The 14,067-nt window shown below is 49.5% G+C and overlaps 1 long non-coding RNA gene across 8 annotated transcripts; it reads left to right on the plus strand.

The window, feature by feature from the left end:
* Positions 1-734: 734 nt before the first annotated feature.
* LOC123072844 (uncharacterized) lies at positions 735-2,650 on the plus strand. 8 transcript variants are annotated; one of them, XR_006435446.1, is made up of 6 exons: positions 735-872; positions 965-1,081; positions 1,214-1,538; positions 1,632-1,872; positions 2,277-2,457; positions 2,565-2,632. It is a non-coding gene; the product is annotated as an uncharacterized lncRNA (long non-coding RNA). The 8 variants fall into 8 exon arrangements; XR_006435447.1 differs by having other exon boundaries at positions 965-1,056; XR_006435448.1 differs by having other exon boundaries at positions 968-1,081.
* The last annotated feature ends 11,417 nt before the right edge of the window (positions 2,651-14,067 follow it).

Here is a 14,067-nt window from a genome sequence, read left to right on the forward strand (position 1 = left end):
AGCAGGCAGTAGTATAGGTAGTCTCTACTCCTAATGTCTCAGTTGGTAGGTCGCGTTCCAGGTTTTATTTTCGTCCCACCTAACCCGGTCTATTTTGGTACTTCTTTGGTACTACTTCCCACCTTCCTCCCAACCGCGGAAAACCAAAAAAAACCCTAAGATGGAGTCCCGCACCCGCACAACCTCCCGTCGTAATTAACTGAGACGATCGAAAATAAACCACCGAGCACAAACCAGCGAAAATTAACCAGCGAAAAAAACCCAAAACAATCGCACGCACGTACGAGCAAGGCCGCCTGCCCTCGAGCGAGAACCACTCGCAAGCACGACTCGCTCAGCAAATCGTGCGCCGCCGCCCTCCATCCTCCGCCACCGCCGCTCCATCCCTTCGCCGCCGCCCTCGCACATCGAAGCCGCCGCCCACGATCCACTTCAGGAGACGCTGTCGATCCCGTTGAGGACCTGCTGCCCATCATGTCGAGGATCCGAAGACGATCCGCTTCAGGAGCCTTGCCGATCCTTCTCCACACGCCACCGCCTCCCTTGCGAAGACGCCTTGCCATGGATATCAATCGGCGCCACGACGGCCGTGGCCTCCCCACTCGCCGATGTTCCAGATCCGGCCATCGTTGACCCCCTCCACATCAGTGATTGGTCAAGGTAGGGGTGTGTGGCTTTATCCATCTTCCCGCGTGTACGGCGTCCGTGTATCCCGGGCAAGGGTGCTTGTGAGATCGGGAGGTGATCAAAAGGAGGAAGAGGAGATCCATGGTTGGGGATACATTCAACGACCTAGGCATCATCCTCCCTGACGTCGTACTCGAAGCCCGCAGCCATTGCCTTCTCAATCTACGTTAGTCAGCAGCAGCAAGGTCAGGCCCCACTATATTTTCTTCAGATCTTGCATCGCCATGGTGACTCCACAAAATTTGTACATCCATTGCCGACGTTGGTATTTATTCAGCAGAGAATTAACAACAGTAGACCAAAGCAAAGGGGGGTCAGCCTGAATGGGACGTATCCCCTCCAGAAGACTCGCCCTAGCTAACCTGCCTGGTACCTTTCATTAGCACTTCTCCCAGTAAGCTTGCAAATTTTGGATCCACCACTTTTGAATCATGCTTGGTGTGTGCTGACGGTGCACGAGGAACGTGACGGTTTTTCTCCGAATCATGCCATAGTTCTCTCAATATTGTACGTGTTGTTCTCTCAGCATTGTACGTCTTGTTCTCTGCATGATGTGTGGTCGATGGGCGGAGGCGACGACTGGCGGCTGTTCTATTTACACCTGACATGGTTGAGAGGCTAGGGAGCAGGCGATTTTGCACTCGTATTTGGTCGGCAATGGAGATGAATTTGTGAGAGATGTGGCTGGGAGTTGCACCGGTCATTTTTCTGCCCTCTCTATGTTATCCCTTTGCACTAATCGGTAATTGCTTTTTGACCAGGGGATAGGGTAGCGTACACGAACAGCAAAATTGTAGAAGACGAGGAGGACAATCTGAGTGACCAACATTATGTGGAGTATTGAGATGCAGGTAAGACATGTGTAATCTGAATTGAGACATATGGAGGGCATACATAGTATGTATGTGCAGTTTTTAATTGTAGGTTGAATTCTTGTTCTCTAGATCCATCTTCACCGACAGCACGCGCTTGTCTGTGACCTCCCACCAGCAACGCCTTGAGGTCACCCACACAAGCGACCAAGCAATTCCACGCTGTCACCCTCTGCTACTTCGCCAACGACATCGAGGAGGTCGTGGGTGAGAGCTACTGTCCTCCCTGGAGAACATGCTCGTGCCCCATGCGTACGAAGAAGAGCTAAGACACTCGCATGGGTGCTCAAGGAAATACACCAGATTGAGCGAGGTTAGATTAAAGTTTCTTCATTCTACACTAGCTTTTCTTGTGCCTTTAGGTATTTTAGATAAGTATCGTATGCAGCCTACAACATGTAAGGGAAGCTAAAAAGGATTACAAAATATTTATGCTTCTTCATAGTTGTCCATTTGGTTCTAAACTTTGTTGAGTAGCAGACATATTTTACATTAATTAATAAATAATGTTGCTGCACACGTGAGTTGGTTTTCAATGAAGTGGGCAGGTAGACATGTTTTTGTTGAATAAATATTTTTCATAAATACGGGGGCATGAAGATAATCTATTCTTTCTTTACTCCGTTGACAATGGGACAATGTTCTTTTTGTGTTTCAGAGTAAAAAAACAGACTCCAATCTGAATCTGACGAGTAAAAAAATATCGTTGTGTTTCAGAGTGTTACGCAATTTATCAACAAGAGCAAAGACTCTAATCTGATGATGTAGGACAGCTTTAATGTGACAGAGGATCATGGTGGTCGATGGATTGTGCACCCGGTAGTAGACTAGGAAAGGAACATTATTTACGGAACACAATGATATTCAGAGCAGCCCTGCACTATGTGAGATTTAGAAGGTATTCAAATTAGTGTTTGTTGATAACTGCAAATTCCGTGTGTCCGAGTTTCATATTTTTCTTTCTATCCCTGTCAACGTACTAATCCGTTGTTCTTTGATGTGCAGTTGGTACTGCCGGCGGATGCATCCATGTGCTAATCTCCTGGCACCGTGTAGACGGAGCCAAACGAGTTGGGGCCTCCAGCCGGCTAGTAGTGGACAACAACACCGGGTTTGTTAATTAATCAACAAGTCACAGATTGTCCTCTTTTCTGATTGATCTGATGTGGATTATCAGGCCTGCCGCGCAATCATAGATTTATCTTTTGATTTTTGTGGGTGGACAGAAACACCCTTTCTAAAGTTTTCTAGGGATTGTAATGAAGCACAGTAACACACTCCAGAATTCATTCTTTGCTTGATATTAGCAAACAATGTAAAATAACCAAGCTCACAACATTCTAAAGCGGTCTATTAGCTACTTCAGCAGACAACAGACAGAAAGAAGTAAGCAGTATTTGATTTGCTCATACCCGTGGAGGGATCGAATTCTGCCCAAAGTTTGTCGCAGCACTTGTGGTCAGCGGCAAGGATGAGCACCCACACCCGCTCCTTGTTGCTGGCCTCTGCATCCTCCTCCCTTGAAGCGGGTCTATGCGGGGAGTTGATCTAGAATATCCTATTGTTAGATATAACAAATAGGTGACAAGAAATAAACAAGAACTATGTAGTACAATATATGTGTCACACAGTATACTTTGAAAATGTGTAATTTGAGATTCTGATATAGATGTAGGCCTGTAACACACCTTGAACATGCACTGAAAATTGTTGTTTACAGTCTCATTTCTAAACCTGATGAAAACCCCTATTTAAAAAAGGATTTAATAGAATTTGTAGTGATTCTTTTGTCAGATTGATAATATATTGCAAATTATGCTTGATGGTTAATTTCTTGGCATAAAAGGTGCTTATTTGAAATTTGGTTACTACTGAAATTTTGTCAAGATACTTGGACTTGTTCATTGTTCAGTCAGGTTCCAATCAAGAATTAACCTGAGACAATAGAAAGTACTGTCTGTGTAATTATTGATGGTTCTGGAATAAGGATTAAACCAAATCAACGAAACAAATCCTCGAGGATGCCTTTTTTGGTAGCTAGCCAGGTTAAACTTTTCAAACCGTGCTCAGCCCTGTACTCATAGGTCCATTGTTTCAATATTTATGAAGCACCACATTTCCAAATACATTTATTAAGCACCCTACCAATGTCAAGTTTTCAGATCTTGCGTACTTTCTTGTGGTACATGCCTACAAATTTTTGTACAGTCTATAAAAAAACGACGACTGTCCGGTCTGGTCATAAACGTAGCCTAATCATAAAAAATGAAGTACACAAAAAACTTCATAAACATAGTTGTCACAATTTTTTATTAACCTTGTTTTTACAATCTTTCAGATTATTCAGAAAACGAGTTACACAATTTTTTATTTAGAGAAAGAGTTACCACCATTTTTTTTAGAAACAACTTTCATGTTCTTCTTTAGAAACATTTTTTACCACTATTATGAAAATATGTTCATATTAAAGATTACAGCTGCAAAAAATATAACAGCTGCATGATGGTTAATCAAATCAAGGATGGTCGAGAACTTGCAGATGCTACGTTTTTTATTTTGAAGTTAAGACTCAACTTGGAGCATTGGAGCATTTGAGAAATCTCACCACCAAGTCGACATCCAGCAATGGCATCTAGAGCACAAAGGTCTAAAATTGAAAAGTACACAATCTGTTGAAATGCTCTCACCATCTCATGAAATTATGTGCTCGGTGAGGCAGAGGACGATGGTGTAGTGCTGCCGAAGCTCGGTACTTCCTTCGCTGCACTGTGCTTGCTCTTCTAGGTGTCATCCAACGTTGCCCTTGCGCGCATCCGCATCAGTCTCCAACCTTGTTACAATTAATATATTAACGCCCATTGCTTCAAAGGGATATATATGAAAAGACAACAGAATAGAAAACCATATAAACATGGTGGAAATGACTAAACAGAGTTACTATATGCACATCTTTGTAAAGAAGGTAAGAACAAAAGAAATTTCTTCCTCTGCTCCAAGTGTGACACCTCTGAATCTTTCAGTTGTAGAAGAAGACAGAATGGAGATTAGACTAATCTGCCTTCTCGTTTTGAAGATCACAACAACATTTACTACATCACAACGCACAAGAACCTAACGGTTAAGTCAAACGGAGTTTGGAAATCAACAATCATGAGTTGTGAGATAACAAAATAATCACATCTGACTTGGTCACTCAAAAGAACTTATGCAGGTGAGAACCCTTACTGTGCTACTGCTAACGCCATAATTTATTTGATTCAAGTGGAGAGCTTTTTTATTCCTCCAAAGCCCAAGATATATAGCATTTTTCAGAGAAAGGTAACAGCCTCAACAGATTCTTGATAAGAAAAGGTGACGGAAGTGCATGAAGCTGGATTTGAGAGTGAGACTGAGAAGAAAAGACTACGGGGTAATCAAAGTACAATAGGTGATTCAAATAGAATGTTTAGGATACATATGTTTACAGTTGATTTTCAGTTCGTAGAAATATAATGTTTGGTACAACTGGACTGAAACAAGACTCAAAAAAATTGTACCTTCGTTGTGTGATTTCCCTGTCAAATACCGAGCATACTATCAGTAGGCTGTGTAGCAGGCCAACAGGCAGCAAGCCAGCAACTCAGCCTGGGTTGGCCAGATCGACGGCGCGGCTCAGCTTGAGGTAGAAATCTTCAAGTCGCCCTCGGCTCCGGAAATCGCCCTGGGATGGCTAGATCCACGGCGCGGCTCGCCGACGGCCGGATCCGGCTGCTCACCGCGACACCTGGTCTCACCACTGCTCATTGGACCCGGCCGAAACAGATAACTGTGGCGGGGACCGAGGAGTGGAGGGGATGGGAGGAGGCAGGGACACGCCAAGGTGGGGAGTTGTGGCGGCTGGGACGGCGTGGCGGAGAGGGATGGCGGCGGCGACGATGTGGCGGAGAGAACGAGTAAGAGGGGTGCCATGGGGTGAGAGAGTGAGAGGGTGGCTGCCGTGAGGATAAGTCAGGATAGGTGGAAAAACTAATTTGGTTTGTCTCTTTTGTTTTACATGTTTACGTGATTAGCAACTTGGTTCTTTCTTAGACCACATTACACAGTACAAGTGGAGCCTGGCACTACATCCAGCACCCAACATGTAACAAGCAGGATCTAGATAGTGAGTTCAGTTTAAATTAGCATAAATTAACAAGCAAGCATGACATTATTTATACGACAGATCCACAGCAATGCTAAACTCCTAGGAGTTTGTAGTTTTAGAGAAAAACAGTACTAGCAGTTTTCACATGAGACAATGATGGATTGGGGATAGGAGGAGAAGCTTGAGGGGAAGCTAGACTATGCTCGGCGCGGCTTGGCGGGGAGAGGAGGATGTGGGTGGCGTGAGAGGTTGTCGGGCAGAGGAGGAGGTCAGCAACGATGTGGCGGAGAGAGGATGATGTACGTGACACCATCGAGGGATTAGAGGGAAAGGAGACATGACAGCTGGCGTGGAGAGGAGGTGTCGAACGACGCCATGGAAGGAAGAGGATGATGTGCGGCAATGACAAAAGCGGATGGGCTTCGACAGTGGCATGAAGAGGAGGACCATCAAAGTTGTGGAGGAAGGAGGAGGGGGCGGCTGACATCGTGGAAGGGATAGGAGAGGTCGGGAGACGGCATATGGAGCGAAGAAGAGGCGCCACTCCTGCAAAAAGCTGACGACCACATTCCTGATATTGTGCATGAATATCATAAGCGCATCAAGCTAATCTTAATTTGTAATAGGTTATTAGTTGAATCATTGCTCTCTATGTATACATCGTCAAATTACCTTTTTTACCATCTTACATTGCAAGTGAAGTGGATTTTAATTATTACTCGATTGCACTCGTGCTATCTTTTCTATACATGTGAAATTTAACATGCATTATGTTTATATATAACTTTAACAAAATATTCCAAAAGTCTGTGGCAACGCACGGCCATTCTACCTCTCATGATAAAACTAAAAGTAAATGGCAATAAAATTCTAACAATAAATGTTATCAAGGATTGATATATCTACCTATCACAAGAGAGGTAGGAGTAGTATGTTCTAGAAGATGTGTTTTTCTGTAGTGTTTCTAAATGGTAAATTGTATGGTTTCAAGCACCTAAGAAAAACGTCCTACACTGATTTGATCTGTTCGCTCGCTCGCCCCTCCCCCCTCGCGGGCGACATGCGAATCCCCAACCCCCCCTCTCCTCCAACCCCTCCCCGTCTTTCCCCCGTGCCGCCGCCGGCGTGGTCCGCCAGGTCATTCCCACGCGGTGCTGGCAGAGGCGGGCCGTTCTTTCCCCGCTCGCGCGTTGGGGGTGGGGTGGGGGGGCTGATGGTGGTGGTGCTCCTCGGGCGAAGGCGTGCCGTTCTTTCCCCGCTTGCGCGTTGCGGGCCGTGGGTGCCCCTGATGCGGCGGCGCGGCCGTTGGCTGCAAGGCGTGTGGTGGTGCGGCTGGCTGGTGGCGTCCACTCCGCCCAGATCTAGGCCATTTTGGGCCCCATCTGGGTTGGGGCGGGCCGGCGGTCCGATGTGCGGCGGTGTGGCTCCCTGGTGGTGGTGGCGAGGCATCGGGGGGTGCGGGTGGTGGCGGCTTTGTCGGTCGACGTGCTGCAGTGTGGCAGCAGGGGCTGCCCTAACCCATTTGGGCCCGGTCGGGCCAGTAGGGGCCTGGTAGGCCCCTGCCGTCACGTCTGGTCGGCTTCGCGGCAGCGGCGAAGGTTGTCCCCTCTCGTCGGCTGAGTTGTGGATGCCCCCGAGCCCCTTGGCTCCTCTTCCCTCCTCCAGATCTCGTGTCGGTGGCCTCAGGAGACGACGAAGTTGGTTCACTGAACGTGGTGGCAAAGGCTGGTGGGCGGCAGGTTGGTTGGTACACTTCAGATCGTCGGGGGTGGTGGTGGTTGTGTTTGGGTTCGTGAAATCCCTGGCGGCTCGTCCGACATCGACGTGGTGCCGCCTACAGGCGCCGCCGGACCTCCCTAAAGGTCCTCAGGTATACGCCTTCCCCACTGTCCTCTGCGTACCGAGGGAAACCCTAGGACTTGTCCGGGCAGCAGTGGCGTCGTCGTCGCATTCCTTCTTGAAGGTGTTGCTCTGTATGCGACACTTCGGGTGCTAGGAGCGCGGTGGTACTTCACCGGATGGTGCAGCGGTTACCGGTCATCTTTGTTTCGTTGATCTACCGGTGTCGGCATTTGTTGCCAATTATTATCTTTCGTTTGACATGCAACAAATACAAATTTTCAAAAGCCCCGTTGCAACGCACGGGCAGTCTACTAGTATACTGTAGATGTACTAATTGGCCGGAGATAATCACATCATTAGCCCATATAAGATTTTTCTAGAGAAATTAGTCCATATAAGTACTAATATAATACTATCCTAGACCGTCCGAAACCCAATAGCCCATGTTATTGTCATGTGGTTGTGGCCTTTTGTTGTTTGCCCCATCCGATCGATTCTTTGATGATCCTGTGTCCTCGCACTAGGTCTAGAGCGATGTTTGCAGTTGCCGCCCAGCCGCCGGCTGCCCGGCTGCCACTCCCGCTCCCGCGCAGGTAAGGCGCTCACCACGCCGCCGACCCTACCCACCCTATCGGCTGTGTTGATCTGTCGTCTTTGTCCGCTGTTTGTTCAGTGTCTAAGGACCGAGGCAGGAGGAGGAGGCTTCATTAGATCAGAGTTTTACCGGGAGAAAAGAAGATCAGATAGAGGAAGGTACTAGTACGTACTTGTAGCTATCAGTTATTATAAATTAAAATCCTACTATCCTAGTATGATGCGTTAGTGCTGTCTATAAAATAGTGAATTAATCTATGAATCATGGTGATTGCATTAGGATATTGGATCTGCACAATTTTGCAACTGAACAAATGATCAAGGAAATAGGCTCTGCCATACATCCTTGCTACTTCACGCTCTTTCTGCAAATTTTGGTGATCAATTGCGGATTAGATCAGAGGCGACGTCGGCGCGATCGTGAGCTCGTTAATTCTTCAGCCAACTAGGCAAGGTTTGCACAACTAACAACTGATTGCTCATCTCGATCAGTTCCCACCTCATACCTATCAAATTTGTACATCAAATTTCAATTCTTTTAATTATGTGACTTGAGATGTTACTTTTTATGATTTATATTTATCAAGAGAAAAGGGTCGCCAAACACCTGAAATATTATTTCAGCTTAATTGTCGAGGGCATGTTTTCAAAGTAAAACGAGAGACAACTTGCTTGAGCATTGCATGAAAACTTGCTTCGAAAGGAATTTACAACTGAATTCTCTTCTAATGAAATTGTCAATATACTTTCTGTTATTGATAATCACCGAGATTATATAACTAATTCAGATGTAACTACCACATGTCTATACTCCATAGCAATGAAGCGGTATTTTTTTTCCAACTTTGCTTGGCCCCCCTATGTCCAAATCCTGACTCCGCCCCCACATAAACACACATACAATCACCCCTATGAAAATACACCCCCCCTGCTCCTATGAGCACCTTTAGGAGATTGTTATATTTGTTCGAATATTATGTACGCAAAGGGTTACATGGACTTGAAGTTGTAATTGGCGTGGTTAGGTACGAGTCCTGTAGGAGTCTCACAGGTTGTATCCTAGGACTCTAATATATCTAGGTGCACCACACGTTGTAACCCATGCCGACTTGATAGTAGCAGGTACGCGGGGGAGCGGACGGCTTGTGCCGGTGCCCGGGCGGCCAGTGTTGCGGTATCTTGGAGAGGAGCGCCCATAGTCATGCCCCAGGTATGTAGCCATATCGGTGAACCTCATTAACAAATATCATACCTCGGTGTGTCGTCTATGATCTTGCATTAGTGTTTTATTCTAACAAGTGGTATCATGAGCAAGGTTATGAGAAGGCTATGCGGAAGATCATCCGAAGGTACGAGGATCATGCTCGACGGGTGCCATGGAACGTACGATTGGTGCAAGGTGGAGCATGGCGGTGATCGCGGAGGCGGTCGATGGTGTCAGACACTTCGGGCAGGAGGCCTGGACAGTTCGATAGGCTGCAGTCGGTAAGGATCGGCTAGACGTGGCGATTGGACCGGCATAGTGGCTGTTGAAGACGTTGCGGAGACGACGAATTCGGCTCGCGATCAGACCAGGGACCAGACGTGGGGGACGGCAGGATAGATCGGAGTGTGAGAGCATCGAGATGATGCTCTCGGTGTTGTACAAGGGCGGCGACGCGGCACTGCGTACGGATTGTGTCGGCGACGCAGGTGGCCAGGGTAGGGCACGGCGCGTGCACGGATGATGTGCGAGGTGACGTCTATTTCGGCAGGGTTGACATGTAGCGAGTACGGGTGACAGTGCTGAACACATTGCTGGGGAAGAGTCATGATCAGAGACTAGGCAAAGCTGTTAGTCGAAATCAGCGGCGGAATTTTTCCAAGGTACGCGGATAGAGAAAAGGAAAGGTTACGGCGTGAGGCTGCGTGCGCGACTCCGTGGCGTGCGGCAGCTGGTCTTCTCGGATGAGGTGCACCGCACAAGGAAAAGGAAAGGAAATCGCGCTGATGCAGGAGTCCAGGGATTACCGTATATGCATGCAGCGGCGAATCTAAGTATGTGCGTGTGCATGTTGGGTCAGGGACAGGTCTGCTGGCTGCGATTAGAAAGAAAAAAAAGACGTGTGCGTGCATGCTTTGGTCTGTTGGAGATTGGTATTAGAGCATCTCCACCCATGACCCCAGAAACGCCCCCAGACCATTTTTCTAACACCGGCGGTAAAAAATCCTCTCACTCACGCCTCCAAAGCCTCACTTTTCGCCGGATTTGGAGAAAAACAATGCCGGCGAACGCACCCCGAACCCAGCCCCCCGGGGGTCAGCTGGGCGTGCCGGCGGTTACTTTTTCTCGCTGTTGGCCCACTCTCAGTCTCCCACCTCCCTCTCTCCTCTCTTTTCATCTGGGCCCCGCCCACGTGCCCTCACCCTCTCTCCTCTCTTTTCCTCTTTCCTCTCCTATGCCCCTCTCTCTCGAGCGTGCCGACGAGGCAGCGGGGCAGCGAGGCCGGCGTCCGGCGTCTGGCGTGCGGGGCAGCGAGGGCGCGTGGCCGGCGTCTGGCGTGCTTGACGAGGTCGCCTCAGGCGGATGCTTCGCAGGCTCGCCGACATGAGGGGGCGCCCGGGTGCATCTCCACGCCCTGCTTCCTCTTCGACAAGCACTCACGCCGCGCCCTGCTTCCTCCCCGCCTCCTCGACGCCCGCCGGGCCGCGTGCGCCTTGCTTCCTCCTCGCCGAGCTGCGGTAGTGGCCTTGACCTTGGCGTGGCTCGGCCCGGTCCTCGTCCTCGCCGGCCTGCTCTATGCGCTGGTCTGTGTCGGCCTCGGCCTCGTGGCCCGATGCACATGCTCGTCCTCTGCCTTGGCCTCGTGGCGCGGACGCCCCGCCCATCGCCAATGCGCGCTGCCCACTGTCAGGTACGTCGCCGACGGCGGCGAGGCATCGGAGGCGGACGGGTGCGCCATCTGCCTCGCCGAGTTCGATGACAGCCAGGACATGCGGTTGCTGCCGCAGTGCAGCCACGCATTCCACGCGGCACGCCTGGCTGCGCTCGCACTCCCAGCGGGCGACCCCGTAGCGGCGCGCGAAGGCGGCGGCGAGCGCGCCCCAGGGCATGAAGCGCGCGACATGATCTTGGCGGAGGTCGAGCACGCGCCACAGGGACGTGATCCACGGGCGTCTTCGCGGCGTGCGTGGTGCTGAGCCAGCAATTCCACGCGCGGGCACACGAGAAACGCCGCCGCCTGCCGCCCGGTGTCGAGGCGCTGCAGGACGCTCGCGTCCTGGTGTCGGGCGCGCAGCACGCCGCGCACCACCGCCAGCCCTACAGCACCAACTAATGCATCCTTAGCGGCATGTGTAACGGGGTGCTGGACAGGCATAAGGTGTTCGAGGCGCTGGAGATGGTCGTCTTCTTCCGCACCGGCGTCCGCCCGCGCTCATGGGATGAAACGCAGGCTGCCTGGATGGAGGACACCGGTGGTGCCACCGCCGCCGTCGCTTACATCGAGCGCGCGAAGGCGGCGGCGAGCGTGCCCCAGGGCATGAAGCGTGCGACGTGGTCCTGGCGGAGGTCGAGCGCGCGCCACAGGGACGTGGTAACCAGCACCCGCTCGTCCTCGTCGGCTCCCGCTTCTCGCCTCCTGGGGACGCAACCAGTGGAAAAATTCCCACCCCCATGCCAAAGTTCTCGCCGGTAGCCCCCCAGGAGGCGATAAATGCCTCCTGGGGGGCTCAACGGCTGGAGATGCTCTTAGACTCGATTTTCCGTGTCAGGGAAGGAAAAGGCAAGGCTGTGGGTTGATCCAGCAAAAATAAAGGGCTGGGGCGACGCGGCTAGCAGGGCACCAAATAATTAGTCCACAAGTTCGGGAAAAGGTGGAGCAATTCGTCTATGACAGATATCCGGTCTGTGTTACGGCGAGACAGTTCACAGCAATTTTCTGAATGGCGGACATGGACAGTCCGGGTCAGATTTCTTGGTTAGATCACGGACTGCGTTGTAACTTCAGACGAGGAATTTGGGATCAGTGATCTTTTTCGTGAGGAAGTCGCAGAAGAAAACAAGGGCGGTAAGACCGGCGGCAACAAGTCAGTTAGATTGAGGCTCGGCATGGCGCCGGGGTTCACCAAGTTTGATGTGGAGAAATTCGATGGCACGGTAACTCTGGTCTATGGCAGACAAGAGTCAAGAATCTTCTGGCGCAACAGGGAATCTTGAAGGGTTTGCAGAAGACGAAGCCGGCCAAGGTTGACAACGATGCGTGGGAGGATATGCAAGTGCAGGCGGCCGCTACCATACGGCTTTGTCTTGCGGATCAGGTCATGTATCATGTCATGAACGAAGATTCTTCTAAGGGAATTTGGGACAAGTTGGCAAATCGTTATATGTCCAAGTCAACGACCAATAAGCTGTATTTGAAGCAAAAGTTCTATGGGATGAAGGGGTCGGACCTTGTGGAGCATGTGAATGCCTTTAATCAGTTGCACACAGATTTAGCTCGTCTGAATGTGAAGATTGAGGATGAGGATAAGGCACTACTTCTTCTTGTTTTGTTGCCACCGTCCTATGATTATTTGGTCATTACATTGACACATGGAAAGACAACCATCAATTATGAGAAATTCACTGCAGCATTGCTTGGACATGAGTTGAGGAAGCAAAAGAATGCTACAGAGGAGAGTACTCAAGGTTTGGGGTTGGCAGTTAAAGGTTATCAACTCAGGAAGGGACAAGAGGCAGAGAAGAAAAAGAAGAAAAATGTGCAGTTCTACAGGTGCAAGGAGGGGATGCCCAAAACTGGAGGGTGGGTCAAGTGATAATGCGACTACTCGTGGTGATGACTCAGACAGCAATAGCGATGTTCTCGTAGTATCAAATAGGCGGTCAACAAAAATTGAAGCGTGGATATTGGATTCATCTTGCTCTTTTTATGCGATGCTTAACAAGGAGTGGTTCTCTTCATACAAGTCTGGTGAGTTTGGTTTAGCCTATGGGGGCGATGACTTGGGTTATCGTGTTGCTGGAGTAGGTGACATCAAAATCAAGATGTTTGACGGAGTTGAGCTGATGCTTCGGGGAGTCGAGTATGTGCCAGGGCTAAGGAGGAATCTGATTTTGCTTGGTGTTCTTCATGATGGTTGTATGGAGTTCCGTTGTGATCGGGATAAGAAGACCATGAAAATCATGGAAGATGGGGTGACCATGATGATAGGAGAGAGGACGGCTTCGCATCATTACAAGTTGCAAGGATGAACTATTGCAGGTGGAGCCATGGAGAGTGGAGCTGTAGGAGTAGCAGTGGAGTCCCAAGGTGGTGGCGGGTCTGGCCCGTCGGGTAGCTCTCAGTAAGCTACAAAGAAGACAACCCAAGTCCGGAGTAGATGGAGATTCGAGCATGGAAGACTTCTAAGTGGTGGAGAATATTCGCCAAGTTGGAGTTTGTTATATTTTTGTCGAATATTATGTACACAAGGGGTTACGTGGACTTGGAGTTGTAATTGGTGTGGTTAGGTACGAGTCATGTAGGAGTCGGACACGTTGTATCCTAGGCCTCTTATATATCGAGAGGCACCACACATTGTAACCCATGATGACTTGATAGTAGCAGGTACGTGGGGGAGCCGACGACTTGTGCCGGCGCCCGAGTGGCCGATGTTGCGGTATCTTGGGGAGGAGCGCCCGTAGTCATGCCCCGGGAATGTAGCCATATCGGTGAACCTCGTTAACAAATATCGTGCCTCAGTGTGTCATCTATGATCTTGCATTAGCGTTTTATTCTAACAGAGATACTAAGCTGGCACCAAGTGTAGGACTTGAACCATGGTGGGTTGGTTCCATCATCACAAGGAATCTAACCATCTGAGTTACGTGTTAGAATTTGTGTGTATCTCTACAATGTAATCTCAACCATCTTCTATCTCTCTCCCTCCCGTACCTGTTTAGGTCACCTTTTAACAACCGAATCCTGT

The sequence above is a fragment of the Triticum aestivum genome, chromosome 3B (assembly GCF_018294505.1).
Source record: "Triticum aestivum cultivar Chinese Spring chromosome 3B, IWGSC CS RefSeq v2.1, whole genome shotgun sequence".
Taxonomy (NCBI): domain Eukaryota; kingdom Viridiplantae; phylum Streptophyta; class Magnoliopsida; order Poales; family Poaceae; genus Triticum; species Triticum aestivum.